The sequence below is a fragment of the Nyctereutes procyonoides genome, unplaced genomic scaffold (assembly GCF_905146905.1).
Source record: "Nyctereutes procyonoides isolate TBG_1078 unplaced genomic scaffold, NYPRO_anot_genome, whole genome shotgun sequence".
In the NCBI taxonomy this organism is placed as follows: domain Eukaryota; kingdom Metazoa; phylum Chordata; class Mammalia; order Carnivora; family Canidae; genus Nyctereutes; species Nyctereutes procyonoides.
The window spans coordinates 2,427,406-2,438,276 of NW_026575046.1; the positions used below are offsets into that span (position 1 = coordinate 2,427,406).

At 35.9% G+C, this 10,871-nt stretch overlaps 1 non-coding gene across 1 annotated transcript; it reads right to left on the minus strand.

Moving 5' to 3' along the window:
- Window positions 1-7,999: 7,999 nt before the first annotated feature.
- Window positions 8,000-8,153, minus strand: LOC129510020 (small nucleolar RNA SNORA62/SNORA6 family). The gene has a single exon (XR_008664477.1). It is a non-coding gene; the product is annotated as a small nucleolar RNA SNORA62/SNORA6 family (small nucleolar RNA).
- Between the last annotated feature and the right edge of the window lie 2,718 nt (window positions 8,154-10,871).

A 10,871-nucleotide genomic window follows, 5' to 3' on the forward strand; every position in this document is an offset into this window, starting at 1 on the left:
ATGCAATAACTTAAGTCATCTGCTTTTTTTTTTTTTTATAAATTAATTTTTATTGGTGTTCAATTTACCAACATACAGAATAACACCCAGTGCTCATCCCGTCAAGTGTCCCCCTCCGTGCCCGTCACCCATTCACCCCCCCCGCCCTCCTCCCCTTCCACCACCCCTAGTTCATTTCCCAGAGTTAGAAGTCTTTATGTTCTGTGTCCCTTTCTGATATCTCCCACACATTTCTTCTCCCTTCCCTTATATTCCCCTTCACTATTATTCATATTCCCCAAATGAGTGAGAACATACACTGTTTGTCCTTCTCCGATTGACTTACTTCACTCAGCATAATACCCTTAAGTCATCTGCTTTTAACTTAAAAATTAGTGGCTACTGGTGTGTGTGGGTAGCTCAGTTGAATGGCTGCCTTCCCGTCAGGTCATGATCTCTGCGCCCTGGTATCGAGCCCCTACACTGGGCTCTGCACCCAACTGTGTGTGTGTTGGGTCCCTCTCCCTCTGGTCTATTTCCCTCTGCCCCTTCCCCCTGCTCATGCTCTCCCTCTCTTTCTCTCTCTCTCTCTCTCTCTCCCCTAAATAAACAAAGAGAATCTTAATAATAAATAAATTAAATGAACAAAAATTGGCAGTTACTTTTTTAGAAAAAAAAGTATCTTGAATTTTATTGTTGATCTTTGATACTAAATTTAGTACATCGACAAATTCAGAACCTTAGCTCTCTCTTAAAATTTCAGGTTCAGTCGATAAATTTTATTCTAAGTCCATAAATATGTAACTACTTTTAAGACGCCTTAGATTAATTAATGATTAATCCCATTTAAAGTGCCACTTTAAATAAACAGCTCCAAACAGCTTAAATTGCTTTCAAATTCAAGATATTTTCTTTGTTTGTAAGAATTTTCAAACCCTTGATTTAATAAACACAATCCCCGTGAATCCTCAGACAGGCTTGAAAGCACAGCCAGTTCCCATCTGCCTCTACAGCTCAAAGAGGCGGCATGGAGCTCAGCTTCCAGCTCATGTAAGAGCTACTTATCAGCTTTGGACCAACACTTTGTCTTTGCAGCAAAGACTCATCTCGACAGGGGCACTTTCTTTCTTTAATTAGGGTCTTAAGCTGCCGTAACTATATTCAAAGTCTTCCACATTTGGGGAGATTACCTAAGGTTCTAATTCCATTCTTTTTTTTTTTTTAAAGCATACTTCTTTCTGCTTCATTAATGCAGACTAAGTTACCCTCTCTTTTCTCTTGAGTAATTGTTTTTCCAATGATTTAAAAGTTAAGACTTGCCTAAGTATTAACACCTTTACTCTGTCACTAACGTACTTTTTCTCATGCTTTCCTTCTCATTGCTAATTTCTATATTTTCGGTGCATATCTTGAAGGGAAGAAAGCCCTCCATGTCCGTGGGCATTGGTTCAGCTGAGGCTGGGAGAAGTAAACAAGTTATTTACTTTGCAGTTGTTAATTTTATGATCTAATTACTTCTTCTTTTTTTTTTTTTTTTTTGGCTTTTCAAAAATCCTTTCAAGCTTTGGTAACAATTCTGGTATCAGCTATCACTATATTCTTTTTTGATCCTTTTTCATACATACTTTAAGATAAGCTATAACTTCTAAGATGAGTATGAGTTCCTACTATTCTTCTTCTCACTTTCAGTCTAACAGAAATGTTATTTGTAAACAGCTCTAGGTTTTCCTCTATATTCATGTGACAAATAAACGTTTAAAGATGGCTTCCATTTCTTTGCCTTCTGATGTTAGACCTTTGTGTGATCCCTTCACCTTGGCTGTGGGCAAGACTGACTTACTTCTAACCAGTCTAACGTTAAAGGAAACAGAAGCTTTGGATTATGTGAATGTGACTATATTACATACGCTTGTAGTGCTGTCTTACTTTAGTCTCTCTCTTTCCCCTGTGAGCAACTATGCTGGTGAAACCCACATGGCAAAGAATTGCAGGAGGCTTGTAGGATGTGAGCATGTGACCATAGCCAGCAAAGAAGCTCAATCCTGCATCCCAAAAGTAGGAGGCTTCCAACAACCACGTGACCGAGAAGCAATCAATAGTCAACCTTTCTCAATCCTGCAGATAGAGAATCCGGTCCTAGCTAACTCCAAGACTCCAGTTTCCTGATTGAGCCTCAGAAGCAGAGGACAAAGCAAAGCCATGCAGAGAAACTGCGGGAAAATAAATGTGTGTTGTTTTAAGCCGAGTTTGTGGTAGCACTGTTATGTTATATAGCAAGATATAATGAATAAAATACAACACAAAATTTCAGACAAAATCATGGTAACAAGTTTACAATCCCTGACAAATTTGGGGGTATTGCACCTCACTGAAGTATTTTATGTTCTTTGGATGAAAATTTTTGATTATTTAGTTGATAGTTTATTTAAATACTATGTCTTTTCTGTGTCAGATATATTGAGCTGACATTGTGGATACAATCAATTCTTTCAACCAATATTCACTGAATATCTCCTGTATGCCAGGCTCTCTCCCCAGGTGTTGAAGACATAACATTAAAAAAAAAAAAGTCTGTTCAGATTGTTTACTTACTATTTGATCTAATATGATTAGCATATTTTTGGCAATATTGATAAATATTTGATAATGATAAGTAGAGCAATAGCCCTAATCTATAAGTAGGATGATAACCAGGAAATGTATATTTTTCTTATCATTCAATTGATAAAAATCCTAAGTTATAGAAAATGGCAATAGGAGGATAGTTGTAATATGAGAAGCTTGTCTATTGGAAAAATGACTAGTATTTCAGAAAAAGAACTGGCTCATTGTCCTTGCTCAGGTTTGGAATCTAGACAATCACAGCAAATTTTGTGGAATTTTATTTTATTTTTTTACCTCTCAGATGCTGTGTAAGGCAGCTAACTTTACTCGCCTACCTTATCTCAACTACCTTCTCCATCCATGGAAAGAAACACATGTAATTGTCCCTGTAACTAATTCCTTTCCTTAGGAATTATTTTACATATTTAGAGTGAGTTTGTCCTTGGATCCTAAAGATATCAATATATCTAGTCCATCTAAAATGTTTTCCCATTAACTATATTTACACTGCCATAAATTTATTCTCTCATGTGCTTTCAAGAATACCAGTTAAGGCTCTAAGGCCAAGAACATACTTCCTGCCTGTTAGCTCACACATATAATTCTCAAAGCAGGAAATTAAAGAATTGATTCCTCAATTAGAAATTAAGTTTAAAATGCAGAGTTAACTGTTGAGCTTTCCAAAGAGCCAATATTTAGTTTTGTTTATTTTCTCCATTGTTTTTAATTCTGTTTCATTTATTTCCTCTCCAATCTGTATTATTTCTTTATTTCTGCTTACTTTAAGCTTTGTTTGCTCTTCTTTCTTTTTAATATTTAATTAATTTACTTAGAACGAAAGAGAGGACAAGCAGAAGGAAGGACAGAAGGAGAAAGAAGAGACTCTCAAGCTGACTCCTCACTGAGTGTGGAACCCCAAGTGGGGCTTGATCTCATGATCCTGAGGTCATGACTTGAGCTGAAATCAAGTCAGCGGCTTAACTGACTGAGCTATCCAGGTGCCCCAGTTCTCTCTCTCTCTCTCTCTCTTTTTAGTGTCATCAGGTGAAAAGTTAGGTTATGAGTTAGAAATCTTTCTTTTTTAAAAAAATATAGGCATTTGGGGGCACTTCGGCTCAGGTCATGATCCCAGTCCTGGTATTAAGCCCCACATTGGGCTCCCTGCCCAGCTGGGTGTCTGCTTCTTCCTCTCCCTATGCATTTCCCCTTGTGCTTTCTCATGTACTCTCTCTCCCTCTCAAATAAATAAAGTCTTTAAAAAAAGGAATTTAAAAAAAACAAACAAAAAATATAAGCCTCCGTAGATATAAATTTCCCTTTAAGCACTGCTTTATCAGAATTTGATTTTGGTGTGTTGTATTCATCTCAAGTGTTTTCTAATTTGCCCAATGAATTATTTTTGGCCCATTAGTTATTTAAGAGTGAGTGTGTTAATTTCAACATATTTGTGACTTCAACAATTTGTGAGTTTCTAATTACTATTGTGGTACAAGAACATACTTTATATGATTTCAATCTTTTAAAATCTATTTAACCTTATATTATGGTTGAAACTATGGTCTATCCTTTAGTATGTTTTGCTTGCACTTGGGAAGAACACTGTTGGATGGAGTGTTCTACAGACGTCTGTTAGGTCTAAACAGATCAGCATGTTATTCACCTCTTCTATTTCCTTGTTAATCCTCTGCTCAACTGCTCTATCCATTATTGAAAACAAGGTGTTGAAATGTCCAAATATTACTGCTGAATTGCCCATTTATCCCTCAAATTTAGATAGCTAGATATATTACAAACTCTCTCTGATCTATGTTTTTTTAGAAGTTTAAACGTTGCATATTTATATAATATACAAAGTCTTCTAAATAAGAAAACATAATTATCAAGACCATGTAAGAAAATTATAATACCCTGTATTCAATTGACATTTAATATCAAGGTATTTATAATAAGCAAACAAGAGAAGTAGCTATTGAAATAAATTTACATGTGGGACCTTAATAGCTTGCACTCTATTTGATGCCTGACAGCCCTTTATCTCAGGTTCTTGGGAAGGATATACAGAATCTCTCCCACGATTTAATAAGGAGGTTTATCATCTCACTAGTGTTGGGTAGATCTGAACAGGAATCGAAGACCTATCTTTCACAGATAGTTTTAAAGTTTGAAGGGGTGTGGCCTGGAGTGAAGAAGTGGTCTTATGACATCTTTATGCCAGGACAAAAAGAAATGAAAGACTTGGTGGAATCAGGGATGTTGATGGTTTTGTTATACTCTACAGGAAATAAACACACAAGAATAGAATATTATTGATAAATTCTACACTATATCCTTTATGGATTATTGTTAGATATAAGCCTTATATATGCACACTGATATAAATTAGTTGAATCAGATGGATATCTGGAGAAAATAATAAATACTTGCAAATATTTGAGTGCTTCTGTCCAACTGCCTCCCCTAAAAAAATTTTGGATAAATAAAATAATTTTTCCCCTTAGATGAGAATCAGTATCTATTTTCTGCATATATTCATTTAGTAGTATAGATGATCCAAGTTTACATTATTCAACTGATGATAAAATGATTCATTTTCATCATAAAAAAGAAGTAGGTTATTAATATAAAAACAAAGATAAATAGCATTTGTAATTTCTGTTGTGTAGAGCTCAAATATCTGACACTTCCATGGACCTTTGTTCTTATTTTCACTGTTATGGGTATCACGGAAGCCCATAATGTATAGATGGGTAAGGCTGCCATGTTCTACAACTTGACAATGGTGAGAAGCACCATAAAAATCATCATAAATGTTAATGGCATAATGGAATTGTACAGTGTACAACTTATGTACTATATGTTATGATCTCGTGTATTTCCAACTTATTATCAGATTTATGTCCATGATGTCCTGAAGTTGTTCCAAATTTTGCTTTTAATTTTAGTTGCTTTGGCTTGCAACATTGATTACAGATTGGAGAATAGTTTTCACTTGATTTTTGGCCATACTCAAGAGATTCGTATTTTTTAATTATAAAAAAGGAATTTTGGCTTGTTATAATTTATATTCCTTCTACTTGTTTTGGAAGCTAATTAATTTCACCCATATATGAACACTACTCAAGTTAGGAATTCATCAAAAAGAAATGGAAGTGGTTTCACACCATCTCCCACCCCATCTTATGTATAGTCCTACATATGTGTTTGTGCATGTCCACTAAAGACATGTGACAGATGGGGAGGTAAAAATTGATTAATGATGGTAATAACACAAATGGAAGGCCATACTCCCTTGGGTTCCCCTGCCATCCTTTAAGAACTCAGAATGAGTCATACTCACTGTATCTGTTTGCATTTATAATTCCCTAGATAAAGTATTGTATTTCTAAAAGTTTCTCTTACTATGGTGAAGCAATTTAATTGGTGTGTACATATGTATACATAATAATATTATATACATTGTGATATATATTTATACAATTTTTTTCATTTGCAAGAAAGGTCTGTTACCTAAATCCTACAGTTTGCCTTGGGATTTCACTCATAAGAACCTAATTATTTCTTTCTGAATAATTCTTTCTTCCATGCATATAGAGCACATTTGACCATAATATCATATTTGTATAACCAGATGGCTCATAAATAAATCATTATAGGTTCTAAGATCCTGGGTTCTTAAATATTATGTTATTTCATTCACCCTACATTTTAACTGCTTGGGTGTGACTATGATAAGATACACTCATGTAATATTAATGAACGTTTAAAATTAAAAATCTCCTTTAAAAATAGCACAATATACTGAGTAGGTTATTATGCATGTTACTCTTCAATAGAGAGCTTATGCATTGTAATTTGAAAGTAAAGACATTGAAATAATTATACACTTTTTGAAAATATATGGATAGTTTATTTAAATCTATTTATCATCTTTCTCTACATCTGTTTTTCTTCCTATCTATAACTTGTACATAATTGAAAACACTTATACAAAGTGAAATATAGAAAGACTTCACAAAAAATTTAAAAAAGAAAGACTTCACATATAATTACTCTAAGCCTCTCTACACCTGGGTCATTTTGCCTAACTGTAAGATTTAAATTAAGCCAGATAATTAGCTGAGTAAAAATTAATATGTATTGTTCACTCTCTGCTCTTTTAAAAAATAAAAATATGTTTAATAAATATTCAAACTGAATATTGAATAACCTTTTGTATAAATGGTCATATAATTTTCTCCTTTATTCTGTTCCTGGGATGAATTACACTGGTTGATTTTTAAATATAAGCCAGTCTTGTATTCTTGGAATAAAACCAACTCGGATGTGAAAAAAAAAATAGAAAGACTTCACGTAATTTTTGTGTCACTTTTCCATGATAATGCATATTTTCCCCAGACACCAAGGCACAGTTGACTGCCATAGACCCCTTCAGAAAACAGCTTCTCTACGCATGGAATCTTGTGTACAGCAGGTAAAATAATATATTCAATAAAGGTCTAGTGTTCTGCCAAATTTGTTTATAGCTCCTTAAATTCACATTTTTTTTCTGACCCTAGAGGGACCCTCTCCACATCATGGAGCGGGAATAAACCAGATTAGGTTCAAATTCTGTCTTGACTTTTATTTTGGGTCTGTGACCTTCAGCGAATTAAATATTCTCTTTAACTTAAAGCTCTTTCATATGTAAAACGATAATAATAAAACCTGCGTTATTTCTGCATTGTTCTGACTATGAAGCAAGAGCATATATAAAGCTGGCACGATACCTGTTGCACAGTAATAAATATTAATTCCTTCCGCCCCGTCTCTATAAAATAGGAGTACGAGATTCAACTTACAGAGTTGTTGTGTATAATAAATAAGATTATGTATAGAAAACAATTCAAACTGCGACTTGCAGTAAATAAACAATTTCCTCGGTTCTCTATTCCATATGTATAAATCAGTAGGGATGTTGTTTCCTCCTCAAAATCCTCCCTAGACCAACACATCTTCCTAAAGTAGAAGTTACATATTATTATTTTTGTACTCGTGTAGAAACACACATGAATTTCTACTAGAATATTAAGCATATTATATTATTTTTTCCATTGATTCATTCCTATATGTTTATTTTTAATAAGATTTTATATATTTATTTTTTTTACTTCTACTTAAGTTTTCCCAGAAGTTACTCTTAGTTTCTAGGAGTTTTTTTTTTTTTTTAAGATTTTATCTATTTATTCATGAGAGGCACAGACAGAGAGACAGGCAGAGACACAGGCAGGGGGAGAAGCAGGCTCCATGCGGGGAGACCGATGTGGGACTTGATCCCCGTTCTCTAGGATCATGCCTTGAGCTGAAGGTAGGTGCCAAACCTGCTGAGCCACCCAAAGATCCCAGGATGTTTTTTGTTGTTTGTTTGCTTGTTTGTTTTACTTGTAGCAATAATTATTATCAAATTCCACTCATTGGGCTAGAGACCCTTGTGGTTTTAGTGCAAGACTTGCCCCTCATGCAGCACTTCACCTACCCTTGTGAGTTCCTCGGTCAGTCGGCAGCCTCAACTCCAGGCTTTAACAATGTGCAGACTGGGATGGTTTTGAGTCTGTTTCTTTTTCCTGTTTCAAAGATGGATATTATAATAGATATTTTTTCTCCTAAGAAAGTACCATGAAATCTATAAGTTTGTGACGTAGAGTAAGCATCTTTTTCTATAAGATATATCCAGTTACACTACCATGTAGAATTCCCTGTGTTAGAATTATAGGAAGACTAGATATAATTCAGTCAGTTGTCATAACATTTGTTGAATCCATCCTAGATTCTGAGATAAAGTCACAATTCTAGTATATAAGAATGCACATCAGTCAAATAAACATGTGTGTGAAAGACAAGTCCCACAGAGAAAAGCTTTGTGATACTATGACAGTGTGGAAAGGGGGACTTGGCCTAATTAAAACAGTGTAAGATCGCTTTCGAAGGGCGTGAGGATTGGACTAAGTCTGAAACATTAGTAGTACTTTGTGAAATGAAATAGAAGAAAAGAGACTTTCAGGCAGTTGTAATAGTTTGTGCAAACTTCTTCAGTGGGGAGACAGATAACTGATGCTGGGTGATGCTAATATCTGGTTACAGTGTGAAATGTGCTAGGGTCATTTATTACCATCTTTCTCAGAGTGTAGGGAAGAGTTTCAGAAGCTTTAACTTAGTGTTTTCTAATGAGAAACTCTTGCCCTATAGGCCCCAAACCAGCACGGGAATGCTGCCAATGCCCTGATAAGTCCATCCCAGCAATTTACTGGCCATCAGAGATATGATCACTGGTGTATCCATGGTCTCTGTAGACTGTGCTGAGTGGACTAGTATCAGGACTTTATTTCTTGTCTTTCATATACCCTCACTCTTTTCCCTTTGGGGAAAGACTGGGTCTATATACATATATGACACATATATGACACACACACACACACACACACACACATATATATATCCCTACTCTGATGTCGCAGCATTCTCTGCCTTGGAACGATGACACTCCCTCACAAAATGGGTTTTAGGTTTAAAAATTGGTCCATAACTTTTTACTAGTGTCACTGTCCTCAGACTTCTGATCATCTTTTCAACAGCCTTGCTATTGGGGTGCTCGTTTCTACACAGTATCTGCATCTTTAGACCTGCCTGTAGACCACAACCACCTATGAGTTTTCCAATAGTGTTGGAGTTCCTACCCCTAGTGCATGCTGATTGCTTCAGTCAATGATATCCTATGTCCCATTCCAGGCACTATAGTCACCAAGTGAGCTTTCTGGCCTTCTACAGAATAAAAACTCAATCATATTCAATTCTATAAATCTTTGACCTTTTCTTATATTGTTCTTGCCAGGACTTCAGATACTATTCTCTGAGAGTATTTCTAATTTGATAAATAATCCCTTGTTCAACTTCATTTTTCCTTCTTGATCTAGCACCCTTAGGGTTCAGTCTTATACACACTCACCAGTCTCTTGTTGGCATATACTGCTGAGGTCTTGTAAATTGTTCTGCACATAGTCCCCCTTTTTTCTCCTAGAAAGGTCTAGAGCTTCTCTAGCCCTTGGTATGTTAGACTACCCCAAAATGTGGGCACAAATACTGAGGGGACTCTTGTTTTATTGCAAAGCAAGGGTATGTGCCTCACCTTCAGGGAAGAGGGCACTCATCATCCTTCAGTAGGATGCATTTGGGAGATACACGATGTTCAAAGGCATCAAACCAGATGTCACCATCCTCTGTATCGGGGTCTCATTTTTTTTCTGTGACAGTTCTGAACTCAACATAATGCACTTGCCTTATTTGAGAATATATCCTTATTTGGAGCTCTTATGATTAAACTCTATGTTATGTCCTTAGTTTTCTTTATCTTCCACCTTCAGAGGTGAGAGCTTCTTCACATTCTGAAAAGGTGGCCCTCTGACCTTTGCACATGTTTTTATTAAGTCATAATTAATTACTCTGAACAAGAACCACCCAGTTCCATTATGTTATAATCATTACTTTTTCAACTGTGTTTTTATTACGTCCACTAGTGTATTTCATTCTATAGGCATACAATCCCCGTTCACCATGAGAGAAAGTTGAAGAATTATACTTTGCCAGAGACGCTCATAGCTACATACTGCTGGGGGTTAAGTCCTCATGGCCGACTGGGTAATGGCAATGCTGAGCAATCCAATTCTAACATCACATTGTAACATCTTTATTGAATCCATCCTGCTACAGTCTGTTGCAGGTCAGGTTCTTGAACACGTAGATTGGAGTACAGGATGATAGTATTCTCAGCATCAGCCGTTCTTGAGGGAAGGAAGAAAGCAGGGTATGGCAGGAGGAGAATCAGAGCTTCAATGACATCACCTTAAAGTTCTAGATCACATAGTGAACTCTGAAGCTAGAATTACTCTTTGGAGTTCTCTGGCAATTGGAAGAAGGGGCAAGGCTTTATGGCCTCACATTGGGCAGCTGTTACATGTGGGCTGCTCCCTGGAGGGATGCACTAACTTGGGCATGACAGCCTTCTTCGGCAGAGGGAACACCCTGGAGAAGGTTCCTGAAGACAGCCTGCAGCAATATTCCCAGTTCTAAATAATAGGCCTTTGGTCCTGAAGGGGAATCTGTGAGAAGCAACTAAGGATCCACAACAATCAGCTTAGGACATACCATAAAAGGATAATGGAAATAGATAATAAATGTAACCTGTACCAGTGTAGAATCAATTATATTAATTGTATTCAGGTCAACATTTTTCACTAGATTAAAATTAAAGAGTAGCT